The sequence below is a fragment of the Anguilla rostrata genome, chromosome 8 (assembly GCF_018555375.3).
Source record: "Anguilla rostrata isolate EN2019 chromosome 8, ASM1855537v3, whole genome shotgun sequence".
Taxonomy (NCBI): Eukaryota; Metazoa; Chordata; class Actinopteri; order Anguilliformes; family Anguillidae; genus Anguilla; species Anguilla rostrata.
Window position 1 is genome coordinate 32,682,392 of NC_057940.1, and position 13,633 is coordinate 32,696,024.

Sequence of the window (13,633 nt, forward strand, 5' to 3'; positions counted from 1 at the left end):
GCAGCAAAAAAATAAAAAATCATTTGGGCTGTGTCAATCGCAAACAGTTGACAATGTGCAACTGCAAAGCTACAGTGACATCCAGTGGTTTTATCCGGTACTACAGAACACTGAATTATACCGTTTTACACATTAGTTGTTCTACTTTGCTGCCATTTACGGTTTGTGTGCATGTGTGTGTGTGTGCACGCGCGCAAGCACATTATTGCTTAAGTGTTCTTTTTACAGGAATCAGAAATATTGATATTGGCCCTGAGATTACCCTCTTATAATAAATGGACAATCTGTCAATATTACTAAAATAGCTGAAATCATAACCTCATTTGCTTGTCATTTTCTTGTCATTCATAAATGCATTCCATGGGTTCTAAATTGATCCATTTCCTTTCACTGGCACATGAATATGGAGGAGTGATCCTGTTACAGCACTCTGGAATTCAGCATTGTGGATTTGAATTCAGGGAAAACACAGCTGGTGTGCCCTTGAGCAAGGTACTTACTTTGAATTTCTACAGAAGAAAAACCAACAACTTATTTGTCAGTTTAATCACTATTAATGTGAGCCTGCACAGACGTGCTTGCCAGTTACATACCCAGTTTTTTAAGGGGACAGACCCCAGAGAAAACATTCAGTTCCTGAAACCACCAGAATTTAGCATTGTCCAACTTCCTCAGGATCCTCCCTCATTAGAACATGTACTTCCTCAGGCTTGGACCCCACCTCGTATACAACACCCCTCCTTCCTCAGCAGGCAGCGGTACTGAGAATGCTATGTGTTAGTACATTCTGTACCATGTAACAGGGCAATAACAATGAAGGGGAGACTTGTATGCTACTTCCGTTTCCCATTCACTTTCTCAGATACACTACTGCTGTATAGTGCGCAGTAGCAGGAAACCTCAAGCTACCATGGGGGTTTGAGGCATGTAGCCATTAAAGACAGCCATTACTGAGGAGATGTAATGATTATATTTCTGTCAGATTTACTTAGGAAGTTTGGAATCGCACTGTGCAGATGATTGCCCCAGCAATGGTAGGCATTCTGGGGAAGTAGCCTGGTGGCAGTGCTTATTGGCTGGGGGTTTATTGCCCTTGTTGGTCACAGAGCCAGTCAAGCTCTGCGCCATGTAGAGAGCTGAAGAAGATTTTATTTTGTGAACTTGTGCCTCTAAAACAGGAGGGTTCTGCTAGCATAAACAAATATCTTAATGGCCATTTACTGAACAAGTAGAGTGAAGAAGTATGGAACAAGGCCTGTGTGTAGTTCCTACTCTGGATAGTGTAGCTATAGTACAGTATGTTTCCAAATACTTACTGCACTGTATTCATATTCAGTTTTAGCACCAACCCCATGGAGTTAAACAAAACAACAAAGTCTGTTTATATTATTTTTTGGAGGGAGAAAACAATAATAGTTTTATTTTTGGTGCTAGTAAAAAATAGCCTACTATATATAGCAGATATTTATGGTGATCACGTGAATACAATGAAGCAGCAACAAGGAAATAAAGCTGTAGATTGGTGGTTGATTATTGACAAAATTGAACTTGTCGGGCTCCCAGAACAAGACTAATTTGAACTAACTGAGTTTCGAATAAAATTTTAAGCAAAACTGAGCGGGGGCACAGACCGGGGGCATGAGCGTAGAACTGAGAGCACACGGAGAGAGCAGGCATTTGGTAATTGTTGGCTTGCAGCACAGCACATTCCAGAAACATGTGGCACAGTCCAGCTGTAGTTCCAGAACTAACCAGCAGATGATTTCTGGCAAGGGCACGCTGCGCACACACACACACATGCACATTCGTGTGCGCGCACACACACACACACACACACACACACACACACGCACATTCGCGTGCACGCACACACACACACACACACACAGCCTTGTGAGATTGAGTCTCAGGCCCAATCTAATTTTGATATTTATTGTGTTGCATTTGCATTAAAGGTGCCAAGTGAAAAATATCTCTGTGACACATTTATGGTGTTGAAAGTGAGCTGTTTTGTTCGACTAATCATAAATATTGTAATCCTTGTTAGAGTCTGCATCACCTTCAATCTAGAATGGGAGCCAAAAGATTTCTGCCCCTAGAAACTGAGCTATCTTATACATGTTGTCAAAACATTTATTTTTACTATATATTTATTTTTCATGACTATATTTTTGGTGATACTGTTTCATTTTCTCTTCTAGAACAGAAATCAAGGAGTATGTGTGTACAATAATTATTTTCCATTTTTCTCAGAAAACCACAAAGCCTCTGTGAATGAATAAAGCCGCCATATTCAAGACTCGACAGGTAGCTTTAGTCTTGTGCTGTGGACAACAAAGGAGCTTTCTCCTTGAAACCACGCTATGCTCTAAGCTACTAGTTTCTTGTGCTTCAGGCTTTTGTGGATAGACTGAACTTCACCTTGTGGAACACTTCCACAGGAAGGTTTAGTGAATGAGAGGAGACAGAAAGGCAGTTGTTCCCATCTCTATACTCTGTTGGTACAGTACTAAATGAGTCACGCACATGCCTCCGGAAGAGGATTACGTCATGAGAATGAGTTGTTGACAGACTGGTATCCTGTCCTTTCCATATATGGCCTATGATTGTCCTAGATTGTCCCAGGTCCTAAACAAATTACAATGGAATATATTATGAATTATATAATTGTATCGTATATAATCAACTGGTCTACATCCTGGCCTTTATCAATTTGACCAAAAAACATTTATTTTTTTGTGTTGTTGTAGAACCATATCAGTAGGGAGGAAGATAGCTGACATTTTACATTAATTCTCACATCCTGAAAAAACAATATCCCAAATAGATGTGACTAAATGCAAACTATCAGCTAAGAAATTCTTATGAATAAAAGGGCCTGGTTACAACATGGAGGCCTTTCAGAGAGGTGTGCATGTAAGCCAATCATATTGTATGTGATTGTACAAATATCTCTCTCTCACTCACACACACACACACACACACACACAGCGAGATGGAGAGAGAGAAACATTTTAAACAGTATAATTTATATTAATTAATTAATGTACACTGACTCTCACTGAGTGACTGAATCTCTTTGTCATTGCTAGTCTGATGCCAGGAGAATACTCGGAGTGCAAGTTGCTCAAGGTTATCTCAGACAGTAACCGAGATGGAGTAACTATTTACACCACTCAGACTCAGACACTTCCCACTGTGATGAGTCATGGTCAGAATATACCCTGCAATGGGCTTGTATTATGGGTTCAATCCAGTCTGGAGTTACATCCAATGCCTTTCGCTATATTATATGTGTTGACTATTATGTATTATCTTCAAATAAATTTTACGGATCTGTAACATGTAACTGATATAACCAGCTTGGATTATCCTTAAGAAGTTGAATTGTACATTTCCATAGTCCTGTGTCTTATCAGTTCACACACACACACACACACATAATAATGAATCCAGACAGCAAAGTCAATCAATAAAAAATACAAAAATACACATGGATTCAAGATGGACAGACAGTACTTCTGTATTGTATATTAGCCTGGTACATAACTGTAAACCTATGTTTCTGCTTTATTCCACATTCAGTTCAGGTCACTGCGGACAGTGTTAAGGTGTGGCATATTTTCCTCTCATAAAAGTTCCAGCTACCACGATTTCCCTGAGTCTGCTACCAGACATGAGACAGATGACGAGACGACTAGTTTCGCAGACACAATAGTTACCATTTTCCTCCAGTTTTTTTTTTCTCTAAACAATGCTGCCTCTGTTTCTCATAGCATAACTCATGTGGTGAGCACAGAGCTGAACATATTCAGCTAACATTGATAATCGATCATGGTGTCCCCTGCTGAAAATTCCAGCTAAGACCAGCTGGGATTGTAAACTGGTTTAAGGTGGCTTAAGGTTTGTTTTTGACACTTCTAGCTAGTCACAGTAGGTCATAACTAGTCTGTTGCGGGTCTAAGCTGGTCTCTAACTGGACTAAGCTGGACAGAACTGGTTAAGCAGATAGAGTGGGCTGGTGGTCAGTTGGTGGGCTAGCAGACTATATAAGCTGGTCAGCTGGTGAACAACTGGTTAACCAGCTAAAAGAGTCAAAAACACAGCTTGACCAGGTTAGGCTGGTGTACAGTGGAATTTTCAGCAGGGTCTGCTTCTATCAGGAACTGGGCCTATTAGCACAGATGGACCTGGTTACCCCTTTATTAACTTCTCAATTTAATTTTTTTTATCACAGGTTATAAACCACCTCCCATCTTTGTTAATTAGGGTCCCGTGTACAGGGTCTGTCATTCACTATTTCATGTGAATACCGGTGTCAATTACATTTACATGTTCTAGTGAGATTGCACGCGCTGAAGAGCATAAAACATTAAAAGGGTGTTCTATACTATTCATATCGTTAAAACTATTCTGTTCATGTAGTTAAACCACCAGCTGTTACTACAATGCATCATCAACAAGTAACGTGACTAGGCTATATCACCCGGTTAAACCTGAAATGTATTCTTTTAATTTTAGCGGGGTGTAAAATAAATAAATACATAAATTGGACGGCACAAAGTGAACAAGGCCATTTACAGTGTTGAACAAATATATGTTCCCAAGCAGTCTCCCATAAATAAATAAATAAATAAATAAATAAATAAATAAATAAATAATATGGATTCTGTACAAGAGCCAGTCCCGGCTGTACATTTTTACGCTTTGCAGGCGTCCTCCAGCTGTGACTGTGAGTGACGTCACTGACAGTGCTTTCGGTGTGATGCAGAGCAAGCTACAGAGAGGGCAATGGCTAAAGGAACGTGCAGTGGATGTGAAACCGGCCTCTGAATCAAAACAAGCCCCTAGACTTTAATTCGGCACAACCCTCAAGCTTCGCAACGAAGTTTCTAGCTGGCTTGTTTGGACCGGGCACAGTTGGGTGCGATTGTAGCGGTATGTTTAACGTTACTGCATTGTAGAAATTCGCAGTTGTAGTTCGCATTTTGCAGTAAAACAAACATCTATTACGTGTAGCACGAAAAGCTATGAACAACGCCGACAAAGACAAACCTTTCAACTAACATACAAAATCACTTGCCTTGGTATTACGGCCGCGGATATGCTCTGAATCTAACTATATAAATTCTGATTTATCATCGCACATCGTGTGGTAAGTAAAAAACATTTTTTCTTTTGTCGAACATGCACCTTGCCGAATGTCACCTGCGCGTTTTATTTCACTGCGCCTGGGTATAGTATCCGAGGCTACATTAGGGCATGCACGCTGAAAGTGAACGTGGTTTGGATTCCACCGAGCATCATTTAAGAATACGGGAATCCTTACGTATGACCAATTTGACTTTGCCAGATTTAGCAGTGGTTTTGCTTTTCAAGGTGAGCGGCATCCGTGACACAACGTCATCATCATCATGATGTGCGTAGTCACACCCCTTTGCTCTGTGCTAACTGCTAAACGACAGGCACATGCAAAATGTTTAGCCTATAATGAAGCGGGACTTAAAATAATTCACAGCCATGACATCGTATGCAAAGTGGTTGTTGCATACGACACAACTTTTTTTTAACCTTCATACTTCTGTAAACAATTTTAAGAAGTTGCTGACATGATCTTGCTTTTTGGGCTCTTATTTTTGAAGACAAGCTGAGTGCATTGATGTTGGGCTTTTTATATGCTTTGCAAAACCTGGGTTGGCTTTGCAGTATAACTGCATCATTATTGAATTAGCTTGGCAGAACCACCTGAAGTATTGAACAAATTACAACATAGCATACATTGTAACTGTGATGGTATGCCTGTATACAACCGAGAAAGACATTGTATTGAAACACGCCAGAGGTCATCTTTTCAGTTTGGTATCTGCTGAATATGCATTCTTTGCCATGTTAGAGATTTGGCTATAAGACAACCGCAAACTGTTCTACTGTTCATTACTTGTGATGTTCAATAGGTGAAGTCACTCACTACTTTCCACTAGGAGAGCTGTGTGGACTTGACCTCACTTTACCTACAGATTTACCGGTTTAAGTATTTACTGTGTAAACATGAACGCTTGTATTGAACAGGTGCAAAGCACACATCGTTATTTTCTCTTTCTTTCTTTTTGTTGTCTTAATACTACCACTTCTGGAAGCACTGTTATAGTTACACAGGTCTTTTTCTGGCTCAAGCTTGGTTTACAATCCAAATTGTTGATAAAGTCAAAATGGTGGTGAGTTAAACCTATTACAGGCTATTACAATCTTTCATGTTTCCTTGTCAATCTTACAAAACTTAGCAGAATCATTGATGCAAACTGCAGACCCACATCTCCAGACTAAATCTTGGTTCCCCTCCCATTTGCAACTGATAGCACTCCCTACTTTTCTACTAATTTAGGTAATATTGTTTATCATTTTATTTTTCTCTTCTGGGGCTTGTTATAGACATGTGTATTCCTTTAGAATTTATACTTTCCTTCTTGGTTAAAATAGTTAACTCGCACTAGCGTTTTCGTAATGTTGTGTCTTTGTGATGTTGTATCTTTTCTTTCCAGCCTTGGATTGTTAGCCAGGTCTGCCTCTATTGCTCATTTTAATCAGGTTAATGCACTTATGTTTTCTCCTATATTGTAAATCACTCTGGATAAGAGCATCTACTAAATTAATGTAAAGTGCTTTTGAAACCTACTCCCGTTTTACTGTTTAGGCTCGGCTAAAAGTATTTTAAAAAATAACATTCATCTGGAAAATATTCCAGGACAGAAAAACAAACTAATGGAGGTGTGGCAAAAAGTAGCCTTAATTTTGTTAATTGTTGTATTGTTTGTTTTGTTTTCTGGCCAGGTGGCTGGGTGGTTGGTAGATTATCTGAAATGGCACCGTAGAGAATGGTAGGACAAGCCTGCACTGAACCTCAGAGCACGAAGAATTTTTAGTAGAAACATTGTGCAGAATGGTATAGTTGGTCACACACCAGAGAGGAACAGTACTGGGAAGAGCTTCCCCACTTTGGCTCTACATAGCCAGCATTAACCAGTCAGTTGCCCTCATATGCAGAGAAGATGCTATAGTGTGAGAATGTCACTGTGTGCTGTGCAGTCGCACATAGGAGAATCTCTGCTTGCGTGGCATGTGTGATCTTTAATCTCTAACTTTCAACAGATTGTAGACAAGCCTAACTGTATTTTCATCTCTGCAGACACTGCATTTGTTTAATCCCACGCGGTGGAGCATTAAGCCGTTTTGGTAGGCTGTCGTCTTTGTCTCGCTGTACTGTGGGCCGGCACGGGTCCAAGTGTCCAAGCGCTCACAAGACAAGGAGTCCATTCTCTAGCTTTTTATTCCCGTCTTGGGACAATGAAGCCCTGTCTGTCACTCATCCCTTCCTGATTTCCAGTGTATGTGCGTCTCCTCCTGATCTACATGGACATCTGTATCAAGCCTGTGCTAGCACTCCCATCCCCGTTCCCTGTTCTAACTCTAGCTCCTGCTGTCATTTGCTGCCTGCCTGCTTTTCGGGGTCAATCACCTTAATGCATGCAAAATTGATTCATTTGGCCTTCTGCATCCACTCTGGACACGGTTCAGGCATAGGCAATGGCTGCCAGGATGTCTGTGTCCTTTAATAGGTTCTGGGACCGTTCTCACTCACTTTCTGGTTTGATAATCTAAGGTTTATTGGATCTCCTATTCCGGTTCCTTGTGATGAGTAAGTGGTGCCTATTGCGTATGTATAAGAACCTGAGTGGAAGCGTGGTTTTAAGTGCAGTACATAAATGACTTAACAAATCTCTTTAATGACTGTTGTTTATTATACCATGTAGCTAATGGCATTTCAGACAAAAGCAAAACTCCTGAAAGTCTATTATGTATTATTCAAATATATTATTTTTATATAGGCTATTGTGTTGCATATAATAATGCTAAATTAATGTAACAGTACTGGAATATGATATTGTTCCGGAATTAGAAAGAAATGCATTACTGATATTGGCTGAGGGTTTTCCTTGATTCTCTTTACATGAACAAGATTTCATTCAAAAGTTGTGGTCAGGAGATTCCATTATTACCATTGTGTGCTGTACTTTGCATCTTGTCAGGAACCCTGATCTTTCAGAACCTGTTTCTTTAAAGGATAAAAGCACCACATAATGGCATAGCCCAAAGGTATTAGATCAATTCTCTAATACCCCTAGATCAATAGTCTAGAGGTTTTTCCATTAAATTAAGCTGAAATTGTTGTTAATATGGCTACAAATTTGACAAATTGATCACTCCTGATGGGAACAACGAAAATTACTTCTGTGATGCGTGATGTAGGCTAATAGGTGGAAGACAAGCAGCTCTGCTGTTATAACTTTAGGTTGAAAAGATGACAGACATTGACAGAATTTGGTTGAAAAGCTGACAGACATGGACAGAATTTGGTTGAAAAGCTGACAGAAATGGAGCATTGAAATATTTTATTCGGAATAAAAGGATGTTTTCAATGACTCAGGTGACTCTGATTCTGATTTGAGGTTTGAGCCAGAGGTGATCAGAGTTGGAGGATTCTTCACAAAGCCAGCTACCAGAGCACTTTTTGGGAAATTTGCTGTTTAACTATCTTGCCCAGATTCAGCCTATTGTGTGCATCCCATTGTGTTCAGTAGCCTACAAGGATATTAGACAATACAGGCTGCATGCTAACAGTGTTAGCTCCATCAGTGGCTGGAGATGGACGGCTCTAGGTAATTAGCCTATGTTAGGATCTACTCTAATCCACCTCTAGCGAGCGAATTAGTCTAGCATCATATGTCGATTTACCTTGTTTTCCATTAGCGTTATTGCAAAAACTTTCTTATGTACATCAAGTTGTAGTGATATAGGCTAATTATTTAATGGAAAAAGGGCTAGCTATAGCAAATTTGACTATCTTACTCACATCACAAAATATGATGTAGGTGATCATTCCGAAGATTGTTGAGAAAGGGAGGCCGGGTTGAAAGTGTAAGCGACTTGATCTTTTAGAGCCTATTTCTTGCCTTTATTTAAATAAAATAATTTATATTTACATTCTGAATTGTAAAATAGGACAACTTCTTCCATTTGGCTGGTGTATTTCATTTTTTAAAACATCTGGTGCTTACCCTGGTAGTGTGACAGGGGCTGCTAGCTTTCCCTGCAGTCAGACTGATCGGCCTGGTCAGGATTCAGGATGTGTGTTTGAGTGGATAATGCCCAAAGCACTCGAAACATGATCGTAGTTTAATCTGTAGTGTTCCTCTGTGAGAGAGGGGGATTTTCTGTTGTCAGAGGGGTGGGGGAGATACCCAGGGTTCAGCCTCTCGTATGGTTTGTTCTTGCTCTGTCAATAAGAGTCGCACTCACACAGAGGTCTGTGTTGGAGCACAGCAGTGTGGAGTGGAGTGTTGTTTGCAGCAGTGTGCTTCTGTTTGCAGGGCCTGTAGGGTCTGCCCGTTGCACGCGGGTGTGCAGTATTGTTTTGCCAGAGGTTACGCTCATTATGAATGCAGCTGTGGCGGTCCGTAAAGGGCTGTGAGCAAGGTCAGAGGATAATGGACTCAGACCCCATCACTGCACTTAGTGCTAGGTTGTTGCTGCGGACAGCAATGTTGCGAATGACTTATCGTTGCATTCTGCTTGTTCGGACATTCGGCTGTGCTATTCTGTATAATGTGAACGGCAAGCTCAGGCTGTCCTTGGAAAATGGATGGGAAATCTGTAGGCTAAGGACTTTATGAGATTATGAGTATTTTTGGGGAAAAAAACATGATTGGTTATGAGGATGCTGGTTTTTGGGGTTTGAGGAATTGAGGATGGATATAGTGCGCTTGTGCAGCCAACATTCCACCTCTGTGCCTGGATCTATATTTAAACAGCGATGTTGGCTGACTCTGGCTGAGTGAGGATGTGATTAAATGCCTCCACTTTACACAGGAGTAGAGGGCACTGCAAGGGCAATGGGACTTTTTTTTAAATAGAGGAATGGCTTTGATAAGACTAGACGGTGTATATACAGTGATACTAACTGGTCCCTCTTGTAGCGTCTGCCCTCATTGTTGTGATGTCTAGACAGCGTCAGGTCCTGGATGGTGGCCAGTGTTCTCACGCAGAGTGGCAGTGCAGCTTAACAGTCATACTTTTTAGCCTCTATTGAGCAGCTTTGAACTCACTATCTTGTGTAAAATGTTACGTTCTTGAGAAAGTTGCCATGAATCCTGAGCTAAGTTTGGCTACCGCGTCAAACTGTCTTTAAAGTCTCCTGGCAACGGAAAGGGAGAAGAGAGCGTTGCAGTGCACGTCAGTGTATTAATTAGTTCCCATACAAGGTACAGTAATAGACTGGAGTAGGTGTCTTGATTGATATGATAATGGTAGAATTAAAAACTGGATTTTATACATCAAACAAGTGTAATTTGAACTGTTGTGAAAATGTAAAACCTCTGCAGTTACGTAGATGTTAATTGGTGTCAAATCTGTGTTTAAAAAGATCAATCTCCAAAAAAAAAAATGGTTGACCAAATTCTCAATAAGAAGAAGAAGAACAACAAAAACATTTCCATTTACCAACAGAATAGTATGGCTTAGTCATTTGGAGTATTAAACCAACTTTATTGATTTTTCAGTTTTGAGATATAGTGCATAGAGCTGGATAAGAATTAACAATAAACATGGAAAAAATGATAAATGTACATACAGGGTGTTAATGTGACAGCAGTGTTACCTTTGATAACTTCTATACCTTTTAGCCTAAATGGTGATTACTGAATGGTTTGGGTTTGGTATCACTGAGTGGCTTTCACCAGAAACCAGCTGTCTTTATTTAGAACTGAATGCTTTTTTGGCCTTAATCTTGATCTAGCTGTACATTCTGTGGTAAGCTCTCAGTACCAGAGGTAAATTGCAGTTGCAGCCGGATTGGATGTGTTCTGATGAGGTCTGCAAGTTTGCTTTTAATGCAGAGCCACTTGGTTCAGTGATGTACAGTACAGTGATGCTTTGTCTCTCATCAGCACGATTGCTTTTATATTATGAAATGTATACAGTACAGTTATATTCTGTATGTGTGTTTTGATGATTGCCTGTAGTTTTGAAATGGGATGCAGTGTGATAAGGAACCCGTGGCTGTGTTTGGAACCCTGTGTAAGAGATCGCTTGGGTTTCATAGTACCTGATGGTTGTGGGCGTGGGAGAAATCTTTCCTCTGCTGGGGCAGGAGTGGGCAATGGGGGGAGGCAGGATAAAGAGATCCTGCAGCGAGGTTGTGGTCCTGAGAGTCATGGGTGTAGGACAGCTTTACCCTGCTGCGGGTGAGATCAGGCTGTCAGAGACGAATAATGTGATGTAATACTGCACCATACAAATTCCTGCTTGCTTGCTTGCTTGTAGTGAGATGATCTCACTAACGTAGGCCAGCTTGCAAAATTAGACATAGTTCAGTTTGCACTGCACAGACACGTGACTGAGCTAACAACAGGATTTTTATAATGCAAATGAGGGAGGAGTCTGAAATTTTGCATGTGGTTGGATGGGGCAAGAAAAATAACACTTGTCCAAGATGTCAAATGCAGTTTTGACCAGAATACCAATAGTTCATTCATACATTATTACTTACAATAATAAATAATGATCATAGGAATAATACTAAGAAGAATAATTTGATTTGTGGAGCACATTTCATATGAAATCTCGGGGCAATGAACAGCAAACTAGAGGGAAAAAGAGGTTATGAATAAAATGAAGTAGTCATAGGGCTACTGGTAGAAGATTCTGGGTTAGCAGCATATGTGAGAAGGAGCTGTGGGGTAAAAGCACAGTGGAAAAGGTGAATTTTAGCTCCAGATCAGAGGCAGCTGTTGGCAATGTCTGTAATGAAATGGTAGAGAATGGGTAGATTTGAGAAATATGGAGGGAAAGTGCTCAAGGGCACGTGGTAGGTTGCATTTATAAAATCATATTGATGATGTCATTGTGAATTACAAATGAAAAGTCGGAGGGGGGGGAGGCGGGGTTTGGGATTGAAGGGAGCAAGAGAGGACACTGTACTGGCTCTGGTGTCCTCAATTTTTTCTTTTGAAGAAAGCAGAGAAATTGTTGAATTGCTCACAAAGGGCACATTTCTACAGCTTGACAGAATCAATTCAGTCTGTGTACAATTGCAGCAACCTATCTTAGAACCAAACCTGCATCATTGTCACAAGTCAAGGTGAATTTACTTCCTGCTGTAGTCGAAGTCACTGCTGTTCCTTTGAAGTCATGAATGCCAAACACGGTGAGTTGAGAGCTACAGTGCTTAACTCTGCATGTTACAGGGCCAGTAAGTCTGCGTGTTAATACTGGTTGCAGAGGTGTTTTTGTCCTACATTGTGTATTACGTGTTACAGAGGCAGACTCCTTAGTGTGCTGCACGTTGCAGTTTACAGTGGTGCAGTTTATATCCTGCAGTGCATATTGAATTTTGAGGTTGTTTAGTCATTTTCTTATTTATTCCTTATGTATAGTCCTTTTGTTAAATATGTGTATGTTTTTATAGTTGTTCTCTATGCTGATTTCTGCAGCTCTTTCGGTGGCCCTCATTTCAGTCGTAAAGGGTGCTGTGCTAAAGTCACGTTGGACTGCTTTATGGATTTTGGTGCTGCATGCATTTACGGAGCTGGCAGTATATATCCCTCCCTGGAAGAATTATGGACGAAGATTTAAAGCACTACCCTGGAAGGACATTTTGTAGGTGGGAGTGGGGAAAGGTGCTAGGGAACCAGGAGATGCGTTGCTGTTCATGCCCAGAGGTAACCTGATGCATAAGCCATAGTGCTGGGCAGCACACCTGTATATTTAAGTCCAGGCCTATTGCACCAGCACCCCTCTCTGGCTTTGTCTCTGAGGTTGGGGGCTTCTTTCTATGCTACACAAGGCTCAGAGATCTGGGATTTGTTACTGGTTGTTATTTCATAGCTCCAAAGAGCTATTGCATCAGAAATTCAGAGGTATTTGGACTTGGCTTCTGATTCTAGAAGTCAGAGGTCGTAGGCTTCATACCTGACTCAGGTTGAGAGACTTGCACACAGCTCAGAACTGGAACGGGTGGCCCTGGATCTGAGACCCAAGTACTTTATGTACTACAGGTGCCAAGATACTGTTGCTCCTCAGAACATACTCACTGACTCTAGTGGCTTCTTGTAAGTTGGGCTCTAAGCATTTGTGAAGCTGTGGAGTTTAAAAGGAAGATAAAGATTAATTGAAAACACAATGGTTTGTTAATCAACACAATCACCCGTTAAGTCTGGATGCTAAAATTAACACATCCAATACCTCAATTACTGTGGCTTAACACTAGATGAACATGATTGGCATGCATGCTAAGGCTAATAAACACAAACAAGTTTACAAACAAAGTACATGACCAGGTGTTTCCATATGGACCTGGTTGTGGTACCAGGAGAGCTCCTTGGCTGTCCCTTTGAGCTCCCCTTAAATGCCACTGCAACCAAACCTTCCACATTCCACAGTTTACCCAAAATCCAAACAAATGGCATAGGTCACCCCACTTACAATAGTCTGTGAGACTGTCCTAGGTCCCGATAGTTGCATTGATTGACCTTCCAGTTCTGCTGTCTGGTATACAGTGTCGGTCCGTGGAGATTCGGGT